Source organism: Rhinolophus sinicus, linkage group LG10, assembly GCF_036562045.2.
Source record: "Rhinolophus sinicus isolate RSC01 linkage group LG10, ASM3656204v1, whole genome shotgun sequence".
Taxonomy (NCBI): Eukaryota; Metazoa; Chordata; class Mammalia; order Chiroptera; family Rhinolophidae; genus Rhinolophus; species Rhinolophus sinicus.
Genome location: NC_133759.1, coordinates 84010574 through 84030019, shown reverse-complemented (window position 1 = coordinate 84030019; position 19446 = coordinate 84010574). Strand labels below are relative to the sequence as shown.

General features: G+C 44.6%; 1 long non-coding RNA gene across 2 annotated transcripts in view; it reads right to left on the bottom strand.

Moving 5' to 3' along the window:
- The window catches only part of LOC141567286 (uncharacterized), a 59107-nt gene extending 40901 nt beyond the window's left edge, over positions 1 to 18206 (bottom strand). For both annotated transcript variants that reach the window (XR_012489808.1, XR_012489809.1), the window contains exon 1: positions 17566 to 18206. This is a non-coding gene — a long non-coding RNA (uncharacterized LOC141567286). The remainder of the gene's footprint in view (positions 1 to 17565) is intronic.
- Positions 18207 to 19446: the final 1240 nt, after the last annotated feature.

Genomic DNA, 19446 nt, shown 5'->3' with positions numbered 1-19446 from the left:
TTACAGCCAAACCTAGTCCACTGCCTGTTTTTGTAAATAAAATGTTTCTGGAACACATTCATTCTGTGTGTTGTCTAAGTTGCGTCCATACTGCAATGGCAGAGCTAAGTAGTTCTGACAGAGACATATGGCCTGCAAAGTCTAAACTATTTACTAAAGTTTGCTAATCCCTGGGATACCAGATCAATGTACAAAAATTAACTTTATTTCTATGCACCAGCAATATACAATTAGAAACTGATATTTTAAAAAATACCATTTACCATAGCTTCAAAAATATGAAGTTTGTAGAGATAAACCTAACAAAATATGTGAAGAACCTGTACATTGAAAACTACAAAATGTTGCTGAGAAAAGTTAAAGATGACCTGAATAAATGGAGAGGGAGATCTGTTCATGTGATAAAAGACTTACTACTATCATTAAAGCGTCAATTCTCAAATTGATCCATAGATTCAATGTAATCAGCATCCTAGCAGGTTTTGGTAGACGTTTACAAGTACCTTCTAAAATTCGTCTGTAAATGAAAAGGACCTAGAATAACCAAAACATCTACGAAATAAAAGAACTAAGTTAGAGGGCTAACTTTACCTGATAACAAAAATTATTATAAAACTATAGGAATTAAAATGGATGGTACTAGCATAAAAATGTCCACGTGTATATAGACACTGATTTTTTTCAAAGGTGCAAAGGTAATGCAATGGAGAGACTTTTCAACAAATGTGCTGGAACAATTGGCTTATGCATGTTTTAAAAAATGATCTTGAATCCGTACCTTGCACCATATACAAAAATTAATTCAAATGGAACACATAAAGTCTAAATGTCAAATCTAAAACTATAAAATTTATAGAATAAAACATAAGAGAAAATCTTTGTGACCTTGGGATAGTCAAAGATTTCTTAAATGTGCACCAAAAGCACAATCCATAAAAAATCTGAAATTGGACTTTATCAAAATTTAAAACATCCGCTCCTCAAAAGACACTTTTAAGAAAACGAAAAGACAAAGTACAAATTGGGAGAAAAATCGTTGTAAAGTATAAATCTGATAAAGAACTTGTGCCCAGAATATGTAAAGAACTCTCAAGGCTCAACAACAAGAAATCAAAAATAAAGAGGGGGCAACATATGTCAATAGATGCTTCACCAAAGAATACATACAAAGATGATCACCAGTACTCATTAGGGAAACGCAAAATAAAACCACAACAAGATAACACTACACACCTATTACAATGCTAAAACTTCAAATACTGAGTGTACCCAGTGTCGGGGAAGCTGGGAGGAGGTGGAACTCAGGCACAGCTGATGGGAATGTACAAAGCACTACTATGGAAAACAGTATGGCAGTTTCTTACAAAATTACATACACACCTACCCTATGATGTAGACATTCAGCTTCTAGGTATTTATCCAAAAGAAAAGGAAGTATATGTCCATACAAAGATTTGTTCATTTGTACATCAATATTCATAGCAGCTTTACTTATAAAAGCCAAAAACTGGACACAATGAAAAATGTCCATCAATGAATAAAAAGATACATAGCTGTGGTATATTCATACAATGGAATATTACTCAGCAATGAAAATGAACAACTGATACATGCATTAACAGGGATGAATCTCCAAAGCATTGTGCTAAGGGGAAGAGGTATTGTATGATTCCATATATACAACACTCTGTAGAGGCAAATCCACAGGAACAGAAATCAGATCAGTGGTTGCCAGGAGGGGGGAGAAGAGGAGAGAAATGACCACAAAGGCAAAGGAGGGAAATCTGTGAATTGTTGCTTTGATCGTGGTGGTGGCTACATACGTTTACATGACTGCATATGTCTGCCAAAACTCTGAGCTGTATAATAAATAGGGTGAATTTTACTACATGTAAATTATACCTCAATAAACCTAAAGTTTAAAAACAGAAAACCTTCAACTCTCAGAATCAGATATAATTGCTCTTAGAAATAATAAGACATAGACTTAAATGTCCTTATTCCTTAAAGAACATTAGGCAGTAGAAAAGAGTTCAAATAAAGTTAACAGATTAGCAATTGTGACCATCACTAACACATGAAAATTCCATTTTCCAATACACACACACACAAATACAGGCCAATATCCTTGATGAATACAGACGCAAAAGCCCTCAACAAATACTAGTGAACTGAATTCAACAGCACACTAAAAGGATAATACATTATGACCAAGTGGATTTAACCCTGCGATACAAGAATGGTTCGACATATGAAAATCAATTAATGTGATATATCTCAGTAAGAGAATAAAGGACAAAAATCACACAATCCTCTCAATAGATGCAGAAAAAGCATTTGGCAAAATTCAACAACTTTTCATGATTAAAAACTCTCAACAAATTAGGAATAGAAGGAAATTATCTCATCATAATAAAGGCCACATATGACAAGCCCACAGCAAACATCATACTCAATTATGAAAAACTGAAAGCTTTTCCTCTACGATCAAGAACAAAGCACAGATGTCTACTTTAGCCATTTATATTCAATACAATACTGGAAGTCTTGGCCAGAGCAATTAGACAAGAAAAAGAAACAAAACACATCCAAACTGAAAAAGAAGTAAAATACTCTATTAGAAGATGACATGATCTTACCTAGAAAACCTTAACTACGCCACCAAAAAACTTCACACTAATAACAAACAAATTCAGTGAAGTTGGATACAAAATCAATACACAAAAAACAGCTGTATTTCTATACACTAACAATGAACTGTCTGAAAAGGAAATTAGGTTAGCAATCCTATTTACAACAGTACCAAAAAATAATAAAATACGTAGAAATAAAATTAACTAAGGAAATGGAAGACTTGTACACTGAAAACTACAAAACACTGATGAAAGAAATTTAAAAAGACACAAATAGAAACATATCCCGTTCACAGGTTAGAAGACCTAATATTGTTAAACTTCCCATCCTACCCAAAATGAGCTACAGATTCAATGCAATCTTTATCAAAATTCCAATGGCTTCTTCTTTTACAGAAATAGAAAAAAAAAAGAACAATTCTAAAATTCGCAGGCAACCATAAAGGACTACAAATAGCCAAAACAATCTTATTAAACAACAAAACTGTAGGCATCACACTTCCTGACTTCAAAATATATTACAAAGCTACAGTAATTCCTAAAATAGCATAGTAGTGGCAGAAAGACAGAAATATAGACCAATGAAACAAGACAGAGAGTCCAGAAATAAATCTGTGCATATATGGTTGGTCAACTGCTTTTCAACAAAGGTGCCAAGAAAACACAAGGGGTAAAGGACAATTTCTTCAATAAATGGTACTGGGAAAACTGGACATCTACATGCAAAAGAATGAAACTGGACGCTTATCTCATACCATATACAAAAATCAACTCAAAATTGATTAAAGACTTAAACGTAAACCTGAATTAAAACTCCTAGAAGAAAACGGGGAAATCTTCATCATATTGGTCTTGGCAATGATTTCATGGATATGACACCAAAAGTACAGGCAACACAAGCAAAAATAGACAACTGTCACTACATCAAACTAAAAAGCTTCTGCACAGCAAAGGAAACAACAAAGTGAAAAGGCAACCTCAAGAATAGGAGAAAATATTTGTAACCTGTGTATCTGATAAGGGGTTAGTTTCTAAAATATATAAGGACCTATAACTCAATAACAAAAAAACTAATAACCTGAATAAAAAAATGGGTTAAAGACTTGAACAGACATTTCTCCAAAGAAGACATACAAATGGCCAACAAGAATATGAAAAGATGCTCAGCTTCACTGACCAGGGAAACAGAAATAAAGCCTTATATGAGATATTATCTTATAACTGTTAGAATGGCTGTTATCAAAAAGTCAAAAGACAACAAGTGTTGGCGAGGAAGTGGAGAAATTGAAACCCTTGTATACTGTTGGTAGGAATGCAAAATGGTGCAAATGCTATGGAAAATAGCATGGGGGTTCCTCAAAAAATTAAAAACAGAAGTACCATATGATCCAGCAATCTCACTTCTGGGTATATATGCAAAAGAACTGGAATCAGGATCTTGAAGAGATATGTGCACTCCTAAAAATGGAGGAATGAGTAAAATGTGGTATACGCATATATCCATATAATGGAATATTATGCAGCCATAAAAAAGGAATGAAATACCGATACACACTACAACACGGATGCACCTTGAAAACATTGTTAGGTGAAAGAAACCAGTCACAAAAGACCACATATTGTATGATTCCACTTAAAAGAGACGTCTAGACTAGGCAAATCCAAAGAGACAGAAAGCAGATTAGTGGTTGCCAGGGCCTGCGGGAAGAAGGGAGGAGGGAAGATTGCTAATGTGTACAAAGTTTATGTTTCACGTGATAAAACTGTTCTGGAATTAGATAGTGGTCATTGTTGCACAACTTTGTGAATATACTAAAAACCACTGAATCATATGCTTAGAAAGGGTGAATTATAGCTCAATTAAAAAAAAATAGTGTGTCAAAGCAGGGCAATGCATCTGATTAAACAAGGCATAATCTTTGTGACCTGGTGGCCATGAACAGTTAAGCTATTTCTTACTTAAATATGTTAGACCACAAATTGCACAACTTCTTATGGCCAAGAGTCAAAGACAGGCACTGTCAAATCACAAACAAACACGAAAGCTGATATGACACCACCTCTCATATAGAAAACTGCCAGGGAGTGGATCTGCTGAAATTTTACAGTTTATGTGTCTCAAGAATTTATCAAAAAATACATTTAAGTACAGAGCTGAAAAAACATTTTTCCCAAGCACTCCTTGCTCTAGCCAGGTCTATCTTTTGGCCTTAAGTACAACAGAAAAAAAGTCTCAGCATTATTTTTACCGTGAATACAAATGTTTCCAGAATATACTAAGTTTCCTGAGAAAGTAAGGTATTTTGTAAGAGATTTTGTTCTATGTCTACAATATGGAAATAAGACACTGCAATAAATATGATCCCAAAAGGATTCTTGTTTCCCCTTCCAGTTATGGGTAGTTGGGAAGACATCTGTCCCAAAGATAGTAATTAATCTCACCAATGATGTTCAATTGTCTGGAAAAGAGTTGTTGACTTCAGCAGAGAGATTTAAAAAAATCTCAATTAGAATGAGGGCCAAGAAAGGGCAAACTAACCAGAACACTAAAATTCACTAAGAATAATTTTCAGGACTCCATCTTTAAAGAAAAAAGATTATGCTTTTACTGTTAACTCCAAATCCCAAATTTTAGGATGTTAGCAGAAGCTCTTATAGTCAATACACTCAAACCAAGGCTATAGCACCACAGAGTATATGTGCTTCGGAGCCGAGGCCTACATTTGTGTTATCACCTAGCCCCAGGGCTCAGCAGTGACAAGCATTTTATCAGTAATAGTTCTTAAATTACATTTGATGAAAACCACAATCTAAAATAATGATGCTAAGCCACTGTCAAATGACAATTCAAGAAAATGTTCCCTTATCTACCTTATATGTCTACTTATAGTAAAAGCAGAGAATTTTTAGAAGGATTTTTCCATCTCCATTCTTAAACATTTCCTGACTATAGTCACCCTTTCAAGAGCAAATTAAATACGTAGGAAGAAACATGATAGAAATCTACCATGGTTTTGGATCCCGGGCAACAGAAGAGCTGAGAGAAATGATGAGCCAGGCTGCCCACAGGAAGGCACTGATTCTTCTCTTGGCACCACAATAAAGGGACCAGGGCAAAGGATAATGTAATTTGTCTTCAGGTTCTATGGACAAGCTAATCAAAGGTGTTTACAACGTACCTCCTGTGACAACAAAACCCAGTACTGTACAAACACAACAAGAGAGCGCAGAGGGCAAATCCTAATTAAACAGTTAACAGATTGTACCTCTACTGGAAAGGAATTCCTCTGGTTTGGGGCCCCTACACTTTCTGATAATGAAGGCACTCTTTGGGCAGCACTACAGTACCCTGTTCTAATTGTGCAGCATGAACAGAGTGGGCTCCCAGCTCCACGATCACTTATACGGTGTGTGGGCTTCAACAACTCACGGAGGCTTCGGGCTCTTCATCTCTAACACATGGAACCATCACTGCGGCCAGCGCTTGGGATTGTGGTGAGGGAGGAATTAAAGTGTGTGTGGAGGGGGTGGGGGGAGACAGAGCCAGGAATGCAGTTTCCAGGCTCTCGGCCTCACGTGGAAAGGTGACAGCTCGGGTAGTAGGTGGCCATCAGCTGTGACTAGTTGGCCATCAGCTGTTACCGGTTAGCCATTAGCCACTGATATAACTGCCGCTGAGCTAGCAAGCACATTTTGCAGTTAGCAAGTGGGGTCGGCGGCAGAGAAGCAGACGGCAGGTTGCGGATGGTGTGACTCCTGCTTCCCGCATCTCCAACCCAGCCGCCAGCGAGACTATCGTGGTATGACTCTCCTATCCATGGCTCCGTGGGTGTTCCTTTTTGACCTCACCATGTCCTGCGTTCTTATGTGGGGAGTGGGAGCTGAGACCCCGCATGACACCCCGCATGACACACGACGCAGCGAGCAGGGTAGGTGCCGGCCAGAACTCTCCGAAGGGCGGTGGAACAGTTTGTGTGTATGAACACTCAGTCTCAGGAAGCCCGTGAGGAGCGGCACCGGGAGCAGGAAGCACGGTCTGCTGGGGAGAAATGTGACCCCGCAGTGAATTGGTGGGCCTGTCAAGCCTAGGATGGCATGCCACCCTGTTGGCTGTGGTGGCCCTCACCTTCCTTTTGGTGGTCCGCTGCTGCCGTGGGCTCCTAGAGTTGTGGGCCACCACCCACTCAGATGCCTGGCGTGGCAAGATTCCAGCCAGGTAGGAGTGGTGTCTGACTCTGGGCAGGAGGACGTGAGGCCCCCACACAGTGTGTGGTGCCCGGTGGCCACTGTTCTCAGGAGTTGGACCCTCAAGGACAGGTGGGAAGACGTGGATGGTTCTCCAGCAACTGCAGGAGGGGTACGGTTGAGGCCTCTGGCAACGGCAGGAGCGTCTCCGGTTGCCAGTGGGATTTTGGTCCCAATTATGGAAAGGAGCGGAGGTCCGCTACTCTCTAATAGAGAAACAGCTGGCTGCTGTGTATGCAGCCCTAGTGGCCACAGAAGCCATCACAGGGACGGCACAGGTGTTGGTTAGAACAACCTATCCCATCCAGGGGTGGGTCCGTACGTGGACCCAGGGACCCAAAACGGGGGTGGCACAGACCACCACCCTCGCCAAGTGGGGTGCCTACTTAGAGCAACGTAGCACCCTTAGTTCAAGCCCTTTGAGCACAGAGCTACAACAGGTCCTGGGGCCTGTGGAGCTTGTAGCCCAGGCTGAGCCAAGTGCTCTGCCTTGGGGGGAGGACTTGGAGCCCTCGCCCTGCAAAGAAGGACAGTCCCCAGTACCTGAGGATGCCTGGTTTACCGATGGTTCTAGCCGAGGGGCTGCAGCCGTTTGGACGGCTATTGGAGTGCAGCCCAAAACAGACACCATTTGGTTTGATACTGGGACGGGCCAGAGTAGCCAGTGGGCTGAGCTACAGGCTATGTGGATGGTAATCAGTCACGAGCCCGGGCGCCTAGTTATTTGTACTGACAGCTGGGCAGTGTTCCGGTGCCTAACGTTGTGGCTCCCTACATGGAAACACCAAAACTGGTTGGTGGGACACCATCCACTGTGGGGTCAAGCCATGTGGCAGGACCTCTGGGACCTAGGGCAGAGAAAGGAGGTGACCCTAATGCATGTCACAGGTCACTCCCCCTTAGTGTCCCCAGGTAATGATGAAGCAGATGCCCTAGCATGGGTCCGATGGTTAGAATGGGCCCCTGCCACTGATGTGGCCCATTGGCTGCATAGGAAATTGCAGCATGCTGGAAGCCGAACCATGTGGCATGTGAGCAGATGCTGGGGCCTGCCTTTGAAATGGCAGGAAATAGCAGATGCCTGCTATGACTGTGCCGTCTGTGCCCAGGACAGCCCCCAAAGGCGGAAGCTCTCCTGGGAGACACAGATTACACAACGGAGGGTACCCCTCACTTGCTGGCAAGTGGACACTGGACCCCTGCCTAAGGCCCGCAATGCGATGTATGCGTTCACAGCAGTGAACACTGCTACGGGGTTGTTTGCTTGGCTGTGTCCGGCTGCGGCTCAGCGCTTACAGTGGTCGCTCTTACACGGCTGTGCACCCTCTATGGGCGCCCCCAAGTCATTGAAAGTGACAGGGGTACCCATTTTATGGACAGGGTACTCATTTTATGGGGCAAGAAGTACAATGATTGTTTCACACCCCGTACAATCCACAAGCAGCTGGCATGATTGAACACTACAACGGCCTTTTGAAGCAAAGTTTGTGGGTGTCAAAACACCCTCCCACGATGCGTGACTGGGCCTTGCGTCTATGGGACGCATTGGGAATCCTGAATGAGAGACCAGGGAAGGGAGGGCCCACACCAGCAGAAGCTCTGCTAAATCGGACGGCCGCTCCCGTTCAATTACAAGTTACCACAAGTGAGACTCTGTTAAAGCCAGGCTATGGCAGAAATGGAAACATTTTGCTGCCAGCCCCCACATGCTTGAAAGCAGGGGAACAGCAGCAATGGACTTGGCCCTGGCAGGTCAAAAGCCCCCACTGTCGGTTGTTGGGCCTGGTAGCCCCATGGGGGGCCAGTTTGACCCATGATTTGCAAGTGACGCCAGGGGTGGTGGCTGAGTGGTCACCACCAGGGACTGTGGTATATGAAGGTCCCGAAGCCAGGACATCCATATGTTTTGGATTTTGCGGGGAACCTATGTGCTCTCGCTATGGCCTATTATGGGGTCCCCTGTTCTGTTACATGTTGAAACTACGCAAGGGACCCCCCAAGCACTGCCATAAAGATCTGGTACTACAAACCGGGAAAGGTGCCAGTGGCAGCAACCCTCCTTTCCCAGGACAAAAGGCTAGCATGTATCCTCCCAGATGGAAGGGATTTGCCATTGTTGGTTCCTAAAACTGCTATTTCTTTCTGCCCGTAGGTGCCTATAGGCTAATATGACACAGGGCCCCTCGCAGAAGACGCTTGTGATGTAGATTGTGAGGCGAGACCCTGTAGGGGTGGAGAGTGGGGACAGAGCCAGGAGAGCAGTTTCCAGGCTCTCGGCCTCACGTGGAAAGGTGCTGGCTTGGGTAGCAGATGGTCATCAGCTGTGACTAGTTGGCCGTCAGCTGTAACCGGTTAGCCATTAGCCGCTGATATAACTGCCGTGGCTATGCTAGGAAGCATGGATTGCAGTTAGCAAGTGGGGTTGGCTGGCAGAGAAGCAGACGGTGGACTGTGGATCGTGTGGCTCCTGCTCCCTGTGTCTCCAACCCAGCCGCCAGCGAGAATATAGCAGTATGACTGCCCTATCTATGGCTCCGTATATTCTGGCCTCACCATATCCTGTTTTCTTATGCAGGGAGCCGAACCAGAGACCCCGCATGACACTCCGCATGACAGTTACCTTCATCTACAGATTTCCAGGACATGCATCCTGCGAGGCTGGCCGGAAGGATCCCACAATGCATTAGGGAGTGTCCCTGCCCTCGGGGAGCCCATAGTCAAGCAGGGGAGGTGGGTCATCGGAGTTGCTGTGAAGAGCTGTAACTGGACAGGCCCAGGTGCTGCTGAACACCTGCCTTCGCCATAGTGAGAGCCAGACACGCTACGCACCTGGGCAGGTACTTCAAAAAGTGAGTCCCATGAGCTAGCAAATTGACTCAAATCAGCTTAAGCAAACATAAAAGAAAAGCTGTACCTCGGAGGGGAAGATGTTGAGGCTGGAAATCGAGTTGTCGCAGCGCTGCCGCCTGCAGACTTCAGCTGCAGGGCAAGTCCGCTCTCCGTCGGGCTGCAACATGGCGTGGCCCCCGAGCTTGTGTGCAGCCCAGACGCGAGGCCTCTTCCCAGAAGAGGCTCTCTGCTGGCCTCTCATTGGCTCAAACTGGCTTGGGCCCGCCCACCCCTCAACCAGTGCCTGGGCGGAGCCGACTAATCATGATTGACTTAAAAGCCCCATTTACAGGTGGAAGGAATGTTTGAGAGTCAGCCAGTACGTACTTCAAAGTACTCAGTAAATAAATATTTGATGAAGGAATGGATGGAGTAAGGAATGGATGGAGTTGCTGAATCTACAATATAATGGAATATGTGCTCTTTTAAAAGGATTTGTTTCTTTGGAGGCTGTTTTTTATTTGAGTTCCACATAATTAAATATAGAGTCGTCTGAGTATACCCTAAATGACTTTATTGGAACGATATCAGCAATTAAGCATAAACCACCATTAATATTACTAAGCAAGTAATAGGAGTCAGGCACTAGTGGAGTGTCAGTAAGTTGGGCTTTCGAGCACAGGATTTGGAGTGAAACGGGCCTTGCTTAAAATCCTAATTCCGCCAATTACTATGCATATAACCTTGGACAAGCTGCTTAAGCTCCCTGAGCCTCAGTTTCCTCACCTGCCCAATGGAGAAACTACAATCCCTACCTCACTATGTTGTGAGGATTCAATAATAAAACATGTGAAATGGTCAGCATACTGAGTGTTTAATAAACGCTAGGCATTATCATCCACAATAAATCCATCCTGAATCAGCTTTAGTTTCATGGAAACCGTACATGAAACCAGAAGAGGAAAGGCACGTGTTCTCTGGCTGATAGTGTTCTGTAGAACTGTCGTTCAACAAATGGAATGACAACCATTAAACAGTCGTCTTATTATCTGGTAGGACTGGGGTGGGCAGGCTGCTCCCATCTGAGGCTGCCCACTTTGGGACCCAGTCCTGTTCTGTGACAATGCCACCGGGATGCTGTGAACTTTCCCCTGCCCCCAACGAGGCAAGTTGCTACTAGGTTACTCTGTTTAAAAAGCTATATATTTACCCAAGAGAAATGGAAAGTATATGTCCTTGCAAAGGCGCATACATAAATGTTCATAGTAGCTTTATTCATACTAATCAAAACTTGGAAGCAACCAAATGAAGAAATAGTTTATACACTACATTTGAAAATAATAAAATTGCCTGAAAGTACTTTCTCCCCCAGATGTTTAGACTCATTATAAAAGCTGTAATTGTTAGGATAGGATATTGGCAGAAGGATGGATGAACTGGCCAATGGAGATCCCAGAAACAGATGCAGACAAGAAGAAATGTACTTGATTAATGTTAAAGGTTGCCACTGCAGAGCAGTGGGGAAAGGATGGTCCTTTGAATCAATTAAATTTATTAGAACAATTGTATATTCTTGTGATGGTCGGTTTTATGTGTCAACTTGGCTAGGCTATCGTTCCCAGTTATTCAATCAAAAACTAATCAAGGTGTTGCTGTGAAAGCATTTTGTAGATGTTATTAAAGTCTGTAATCAGTTAGCCTTTACTAGAGGAAATTATCCTAGGTAATCTCAGTAGGCCTGATTCAATCATTTGAAAGGCCCGAAAAGCAGAACTAATGTTTCTTTGAAGAAATTCCACCTGTGGACTGCAGCTTCAAGAGAGTTCTCATCTGCCCTTCCTGATGGCCTGCTCTATAGATTTCAGATTTGGCTAGCCAGCAGGAAAAGCTTTGTCCAGAGAATATTAATTTGCAGAAAGAGAGGAATGGTTAAGTAAACTATGGTACCTCATTGATACAGGATTATGCTGCTATTAAAAATATGTTTAATGATTACCAGAGGGTAAGGGGGGAGGGGGTGGGAGATGAGGGTAAGGGGGATCAAATATATGGTGATGGAAGGAGAACTGACTCTGGGTGGTGAACACCAATGTGATATATAGATGATGTAATACAGAATTGTACACCTGAAACCTATGTAATTTTACTAACAATTGTCACCCCAATAAACTAATTTTAAAAAAATTAAATATGTTTACAAAGTGCTTAACAAAATAGAAATATTTATGCTATAATTTTAAATAACAATCACGATGTTTTTAAAAAGTGTGTATGATTTATATAAAGTTCAAAAACAAGCAAAACTAATCTATGATGTTAGAAATCAGATAGTGGTTACCTTGAGGATGGGTAGTAATTGGAACGACCTACGTGAAGGGTTTCTAGGATGTTGATAACGTTCTATTTCTTAATTCTGGGTGCTGGTAACATGAGTGTATTCAGTTTGTGAAAATTCATTGAGCTGATTTGTGTATCTATGTTATATGAAGTATGTCATACTTTACAAAATTATGGATAGAAGAAAATATAACTGGTGGTTGTCATTAGATGGTGGAGCCACAGATAATGTTTTGTTTTTTCTTTTTACTTCTCTGTTTTTCTAAAATAAACATGTATTCCCTTTATTTATTACATGTATTTATTACAACAAATAATTAGTTGATCTTAGTTAATTATCAGAGTGGCAGGTATGCACGATAATTTTTTGGAGTTGATAGGAGGAAGAAGTCAAGATGGGCTGCTGTGATGTGGAAGACTTCTTGGGAGTAGGAGGTGGGATATTCACCTGGGGTAGAAAGAATGGGAGGAAAGTGGGTGAGGGTGGGGGGAGGAAAGGGGACACAGCAAGCCAGAGGAACAATATGAGTCCATCTTTGGAGGCAGAGATAGGATGGACAGTTATTGCTTTGATGAGCTTCCATTCCCCCTTCTTCTAGTAACACCCCCTCAATATTCCTGGGAGAAGGGACCCCTCTACCATTCTCAGTACAAGTGCTGACCTTGCCCCTGAGCTCTGAGTAGGCACTTGGTTGGTCAGTATATTCCTTCCCCGTAGATCAGAGATGATCACATAAGTCAGGTTGGTCCAGGGTAAAACACAGGAGTTTTGCTGACATTTTGGGGACAGATACTCTGAGGTACTTTAGCTGATAGAATATCTGCCTGGAGCTTCTAGTGGCCATGTTCATACAGTGAAAGGAAAGTCTTCCTAAAAAGGAAACAAAGGCTGAGTCAAGAGATGGAGGGTGCAGCTCTCTGATTACATCACGGAGAATCTAGGTACAACCATTTCTGAATGCAATTGCATCTTCTGATCTTTTTGCTTATGTGGGCCGATAAAATCCTCTCTCTCTCTCTCTCTCTCTCTCTCTCTCTCTCTCTCTCTCTCTCAATTTAAGCCATTCTGAGTTGGGTTTCTATCACTGTCAACCAAGAGTCTCACTCAGTGGCATACCAAGAGCAGGGTGGTACGACAGAACACCCCTAGGGAGGAATATTTTATCATGAGTTTGTTTAGAATTACCACCTCATAATGAAAAGCACAGCAGCTTTTAGTTGGTGTTGTTATTGTTTAGATTCTCTACAGACAAGGCGAGTCCTATTGCTGGGCCCGCCGCGCACTGCTCCCACTGTCTCCTCCCACCCCACCCGACTCCCCAACTCTGCCTCGGTCTGACAAACACAATAGATGAAGAGGAACCATAGAATGAACTGCACATGACCCTAGAATGACTCTAATTCAATCACTCCACTTATCAATAAGGAACTGAGACTGAAAGAAGGGAATAAATGTGGCCAACGTCTTGACTTGCATTGGCCCAGAGAAGCAATAAGAAAGGAACTGAGTGCCTGGTAATCCATGAGACAGATGACCAACACAGAATCAAACCCTCACTGGGGCATTTCTGTTCCCATGTTCTCTGCAATCTAAAGGGTGTGTGTAGGGGTGGGGAATTTTTTTCAGTCTACTGCTCTCATGCTCAAGGATTCAGTCATATTAATCAGTCTCAAAGCACTGGTCTCTTTTTATTCAGACAGATATTGGCACTTGGGCTGGGTCCTTGTCTCAAACACAACTGAACAGCTGGGTTGGCAAATTAGAAACCTCACCAAATGCCAGATACCGCCTCACAGTGGCACACACCATCTCAAGATCAGGGGTTCCCGGAAGGGCTTTTGTGGTTGAAAAGCAACAGGGACTCTTCCTAAAACAGTTACAGACATCTCTGGATCATGTGTCCTGCAGCAGCTGTGGTTTCACATATGTTAATGAGGGATAAAACTAAGACCCGCCTCTCCCTGATCTCAAAGTTAGATGACTGTTTTGGAAACAATAAAATCCCCACTGCATTCCCCATCCCCCCCAAATGTCTTTCCCCTTAGTCACTCTTACCCTTGGTTAGCTGTAAAACAAACAGAAAGACTGCTCTCTCCATTTCTGCCCACACCCTTAGTTTTGTCTCACTGGGGTAAACGAACTGCTGAAGCAAGTTACCTTGAACAAGAGAAGGAAGGGCTGGGGGGGGGGGAAGAAAGTACTGGAACTCTTTTCCGTTGGGCCATTTGGCCCCGAGACGAGTGTTTATAAGCAAGGTCCAGTAGCTGAAAGATCTGGGTTCAAATCCCAGCTCCATCAGTTATAGATTTTCAAGCTTGGGCAAACAACTCTCGGGCCTCAGTTTTCTCACCTTTGAAGGGGAGATCATCGTATCAGCTTCATATGGTGCTAAAGTGAAATGAAGACAGGTTCTCTCTTTAGTGCTTGTGGACCACACTTATCAAAAGGTGAGATTATTCTTTACAGAGTTCCTTTCTCACCTTTCCACACTCATACTGATCCAGCAATGGAGGTCTGAGGGGTTGGCGCCGAATCACTGACTTGTCAGTAGCAGCCATGCTCAACTCCAGACACCCTGGGTCCCAGACTTGCACTAATGTCTTCCATGGCTCCGAGCTACACTCAAATTTACCAGAAATACATAAATTAAATAATTATGGCTGGCACAAAACAGGACCTGAGCAAGGTCAGGCTGAAGAGCTCCGTAGAAAAACACCCGTCTATAGTGGCCCTGGTCCTGCCTGAGGCCAAAGCCAGCCAGCCGCCTCTCATCTGCATCCATTAGGCCTAAAGAGTTCGCAGTCCTTTTTGCTGGGCTGCTGCCCCCACCCCCACACAAACCCGGTTGCTTTCTTTCTTTTTTTTTGACTTTTTTTTTTTAATTTATTGGGGTGACAATTGTTAGTAAAATTACATAGATTTCAGGTGTACAGTTCTGTATTACATCATCTATAAATCCCACTGTGTGTTCACCACCCAGAGTCAGTTCTCCTTCCATCACCATCAATGAAGTAGAGGCCCAGTATTTTAACTCCCCAGAGAAGCAGCAGGAGAGCTAGATCCTGCAGCCAACAAGCCTTTCTTCATCTTGCATGAATCTTCCAAACTATTCCTGGACCAGATGCCTATGTTGTTAGGCTTCTGCCGGGGAGGCAGCTAACTACCTGTCTTCAAAGGACATTTTCTCCTTTATGGCTTACGTGTGAAGGCTGGTAAGAAGAATGCCTGCTGTCCCACTTTGCTGGTCCCAACAGAATGACCAAGGCAAGAGGCCACCTCAGCAGCTCTATTGTTCATGGGTGGAGCCTTCTTCGGGTCACGGCTGACACGTTAGCTCTTCCTTGGAGCGGTCTCTGACCCCCGCACACACACCCTTGCAGCACTGTGAATGTCTCCTCCTCAGCTTTCACAGCTTTCATTTTTGTTCATTTCTTTGTGTACTTGTTACTAAGGCAAATTACTGGTTTCACGGCTGTCTTTTCTATAGGATGGTGAGGTTTAAGGGAGCAAGGATAGGATCTGTCTCAATCACAGCTATAACCCCAGGATTTAGCACAGTACCTGGCACCTGCTGGGTGCCCAGGGCTGGGTGATGAGTGAGCTGCACCGTGCGCTTGCGGATGGATGCACGCTTATCCCAGGCTCTGCGGCTCCTGGTGGGAAGAACTTGGCTTGGTCACTTCCCTTCTTCGGGTTTCAGCTCCTCCAGTGCTGAAGGACAGGCTTCCAGAGCCCCACACAACGCTAAAACCCTAATTCTGTGAGGAGAGGGCTAGAAAGGGGCTGGGGCAAGATAACCTCTACAAGTCAGGCTCTCCCATGGAAGTGAAAACTAAGGGAGGGCTTCCAAGTTTCAGGCTGGCAGTTACATCAAAAAATTGGGCCATGCCGCTGTCTGAGTGAGCGGCTTCAGATGCTCTCACCCTCTCAGCAAGGTTAGAACCCTCCACCTGGAAGGAGGTTCCCGGCCAAAACCCAACTGGAGAGTTAGCATTCCACAACAGCTGGACAGATATTCCCCAGGAAGGGCACCAAGGAGAAATAATGACACCAATTGCATCCACACTAGGCCTGGCCTTCAGGCAAAGCAGCTTCTTTGGTGTTTGCGGTTCTACCCTCCACCCTCCCCTCTCCTACTCCTCTCCTTCCCCTCAGCAGATGCTGCTCTGAAGCCTGGGTTCAAGTTCAGGCAGGTCAGGAGTCCTCGGACCCAGCCCCAGTCTGTGGGCTCAGAGTGAGGGGATAGTCTTATAGCAGACTCAGACAAGTGCCTTTTGGTGGCACAGACTAAGGGTGTCATTTCAAATCGGGGGTTTACAAGTGCCAATTTTAGAAAGGTCCTCCTCCTTCCTTCTGTGGGCTTTCTAGTTCTGTTTTAACCTGAAAGGGACCCCTGGTGGTAATTAGCTAATCTGATAAACCCATCTCCACTGCCCTTTCTCCAAGCAGTTAAGCGCAGTTTACATGGGTAGCAAAATCAAAATGCACTTACCCTATAAACAAGCAATTCTACATTTAAGAATCTACCTTACAGCTACACTTGCACTTAAAGTAGGAAATGATGTGTCCAAGGACAGCCCACGAAAACTTGCTGTAATAGCAAAAGATTGAAAGAAGCTTCAATATCCATCACCAGGAGACAAATGAAATGAATAACAGCAGTCCCACTTGATGTCGTTCTATTAGCCATTACAAAGACCGAGACAGGCAGGCCTCTTTGTACTGATATGGAAAAATCCCCAAGAATATTAAAGTTAAAAAAGTAAGATGCAGAATAGTATTTAGATTGTGCACCATTTGTTTAAAAATGAGCTTATACTGAAATGCCTGTGTTCATGGGTTGAATTGTGTCATCCCCAAATTCCTATGTTAAAGTCCTAACTACAAATACCACTGCATGTGACCTTCCGTGGAGCTAAGGTCTTTACAGAGGTCATCAAGTTAAAATAAGGTCATTAGGTTCAGCCCTAATTAAATATGACTGGTGTCCTTACAAAAAGAGAACATCTGAATACAGACATGCACACAGGGAGGGTGCCATGGGAACACAGAGGCAGAAATTGGAGTGAAGATTCTACAAACCAAGCAAGGGCAAAGATTGCCAACTCACCACCAGAAGGTTAGAAGCAAGGCATGAATAGATTCTCCCTCACAGCTTTCAGAAGAAACCTACCCTGTCAATGACGTGATCTCAGACCTGTAACCTTCAGCAGCCCTAGGAAACTAATATAGTCTCTGTGTGTGTGAGTTTACACACACACACACACACACACACACACAAATACGCCCCCAAAAAGCCTGATAGTATAGGTGGCCTCTAGAAAGGAAACTGGGGAACTGAAGAGGGAAAGAAAATGTTCTCTTTTATACCTTTTGAATTTTGCACTCGGTGTGGGTATTACCTTCCCGCTTCCCCCATGTCCCCCCAAATAAAAATAATTTCATACATAAGCAAATAAAAGTAGCCTTCTGGAGACTACCCCCCTGACCCAGAACACAGCCGTGTCTTCCCAATCTAACCTTAGGCTATCCGTGTGCTTTGACCTCTGGTGCCAAGTCTGACCAGTTGGGAGGGGTTGTTGCTGGAAGTGCTGTCTTGACAATGACGTCGAGGCTCCTACTGGGCTCAAGGAGGAGAGATCAGAGTCTGCAAGGTGCGGAGGGATCCAGCGGCAGGAGCTCCAAGCCCCTGCCAGTCCTGACCTACTGCACTATTGGCACAGGGTGGGCCTTGCAGGGTGCTTTGGGGGGGTAGCAGGCAAGTGATATTCATCTTCATGTATCAGGGAGCCCCTTTGTTCTGGAGCTCTGCTACAGTCCACGGGGCAGGCAGGTGGCTCTGAAACACGGGATATGATGACTCAGCTCATGCCTGAATCTGGGCCAACTGTGTGTGAAGAAATCCTTCTTCCTTTCTGGAGTAAATGGGCAGATGGATAGTCACAGGGTGAGTCACGAAGCCTGAGGCCCCAAATGGCTGTGCAGATGGAGAAGAAGGAGATTCCCGTGCGGGAGGCTCCCATCTCCTCCGACTGTGGGGTCTGACCCCTGCGTGTCCTGCACCTGTCAGGACGCACACGTTCCAAGCGGCGGTCTGCGCCTCCGAGGCAGAGGGGGCGCCAGACGCGGCGGGACCGTGGCTACTGCCAGGACGGTGGCCATCTTCCACGGTAGATGTGATCAGACACTTGGAACAGAACTCAGCGTGGAAGAAATTAGAACGAAGGCTGGTAAGTGAGTGCCCGGGTCAGTCTAACCCTGCTTCTAAATATCACACGAAAACATGACCACGTGTGGAAATCGACACCTCAGGTGTCAGCATTTATACTGGTTACAGTATTTTCCTGCTCAGTGGATCCTCTCCCTGAGGGATAATAAAGTCTTTTAACAAGATCAGCTTTGATCCCAGAGGAAAGTCAGTTTCCCCAGCCAGAACATCCAGAATGCTTTTTCTTTTTTTTTTAATGGCAGAGAGCTATCCCCTCAGAGATCTGCTGAGAAGGTAGGGAATCAGGAAGACAGGTAAAGGAAGAACACAAGTTCAGTTGAAAGACGTTTGAGAAAAAGGCTAATCTGGAGACTTGAACTCTACCTGTCGTAGAATCAACATCCTAGGACTAAGGCGAGGTTAGGAAGCTACAGGCAAGAGCAATGGGCCTGGTGCACAGAGAGGCTCTAAGGTACACAGGTGTGTTAGATACATCCTTTCCTGAAGATGCCACGTCCATGCTGGGCGTGCAGAACCCTTGATCTGAAGAGCATACAGTGTAAAGCTAGACACAAACCACCACCCGCTAGACCCGTAAGTTATAATACCAAAGACATGGAAAACATGTTCTGGGTGCACAGCGAGGGAAACAGGGACCCTTCCTTTCCAGAGAAGGTGACGTTTGAGCTGAGTTTGAAGGGTAAGTTGCACTCTTCCAGCTTGAAAAAGGCGAGTCCCGAGGAAAGACCTTGCTCCAAGGCGCACGTGAAGGAGCGAGGAGGAGGCGTCAGAGAAGCAGTGAGCAGTTAGCTATGCTGGAGGGTGGGGTGCTCAGGGCAAGACGAAGCTGGAGAGACGGGCTGGGCCTTGTAGGCAGCTCGAGAGTCCACACTCCACCCCAGAGTCACTGACGGGCCCGGGAGCCAACACATGCTTCAGCCTGGTGGGCGAGTCATCCCCTTTCCTGATTCGGAGGCCACATCGTCCCTCATGTGAGGAGTGACCCAGCGTGGAGGGAGGTGGCGGAAGGACTAGTTAGGAAGATGCTGAAACAGTCCAGGTGAGAGGTCACAGAGCCCTGAATGTCAACATGTGAGGGCATGAAGAGGAAGAATCTGATCTGAACCATCTGGGATTTGGAACGGATAGGACCTCCAAGGGGTAGGGTTGGGGAGAGGCTGACGGTGAGCTTT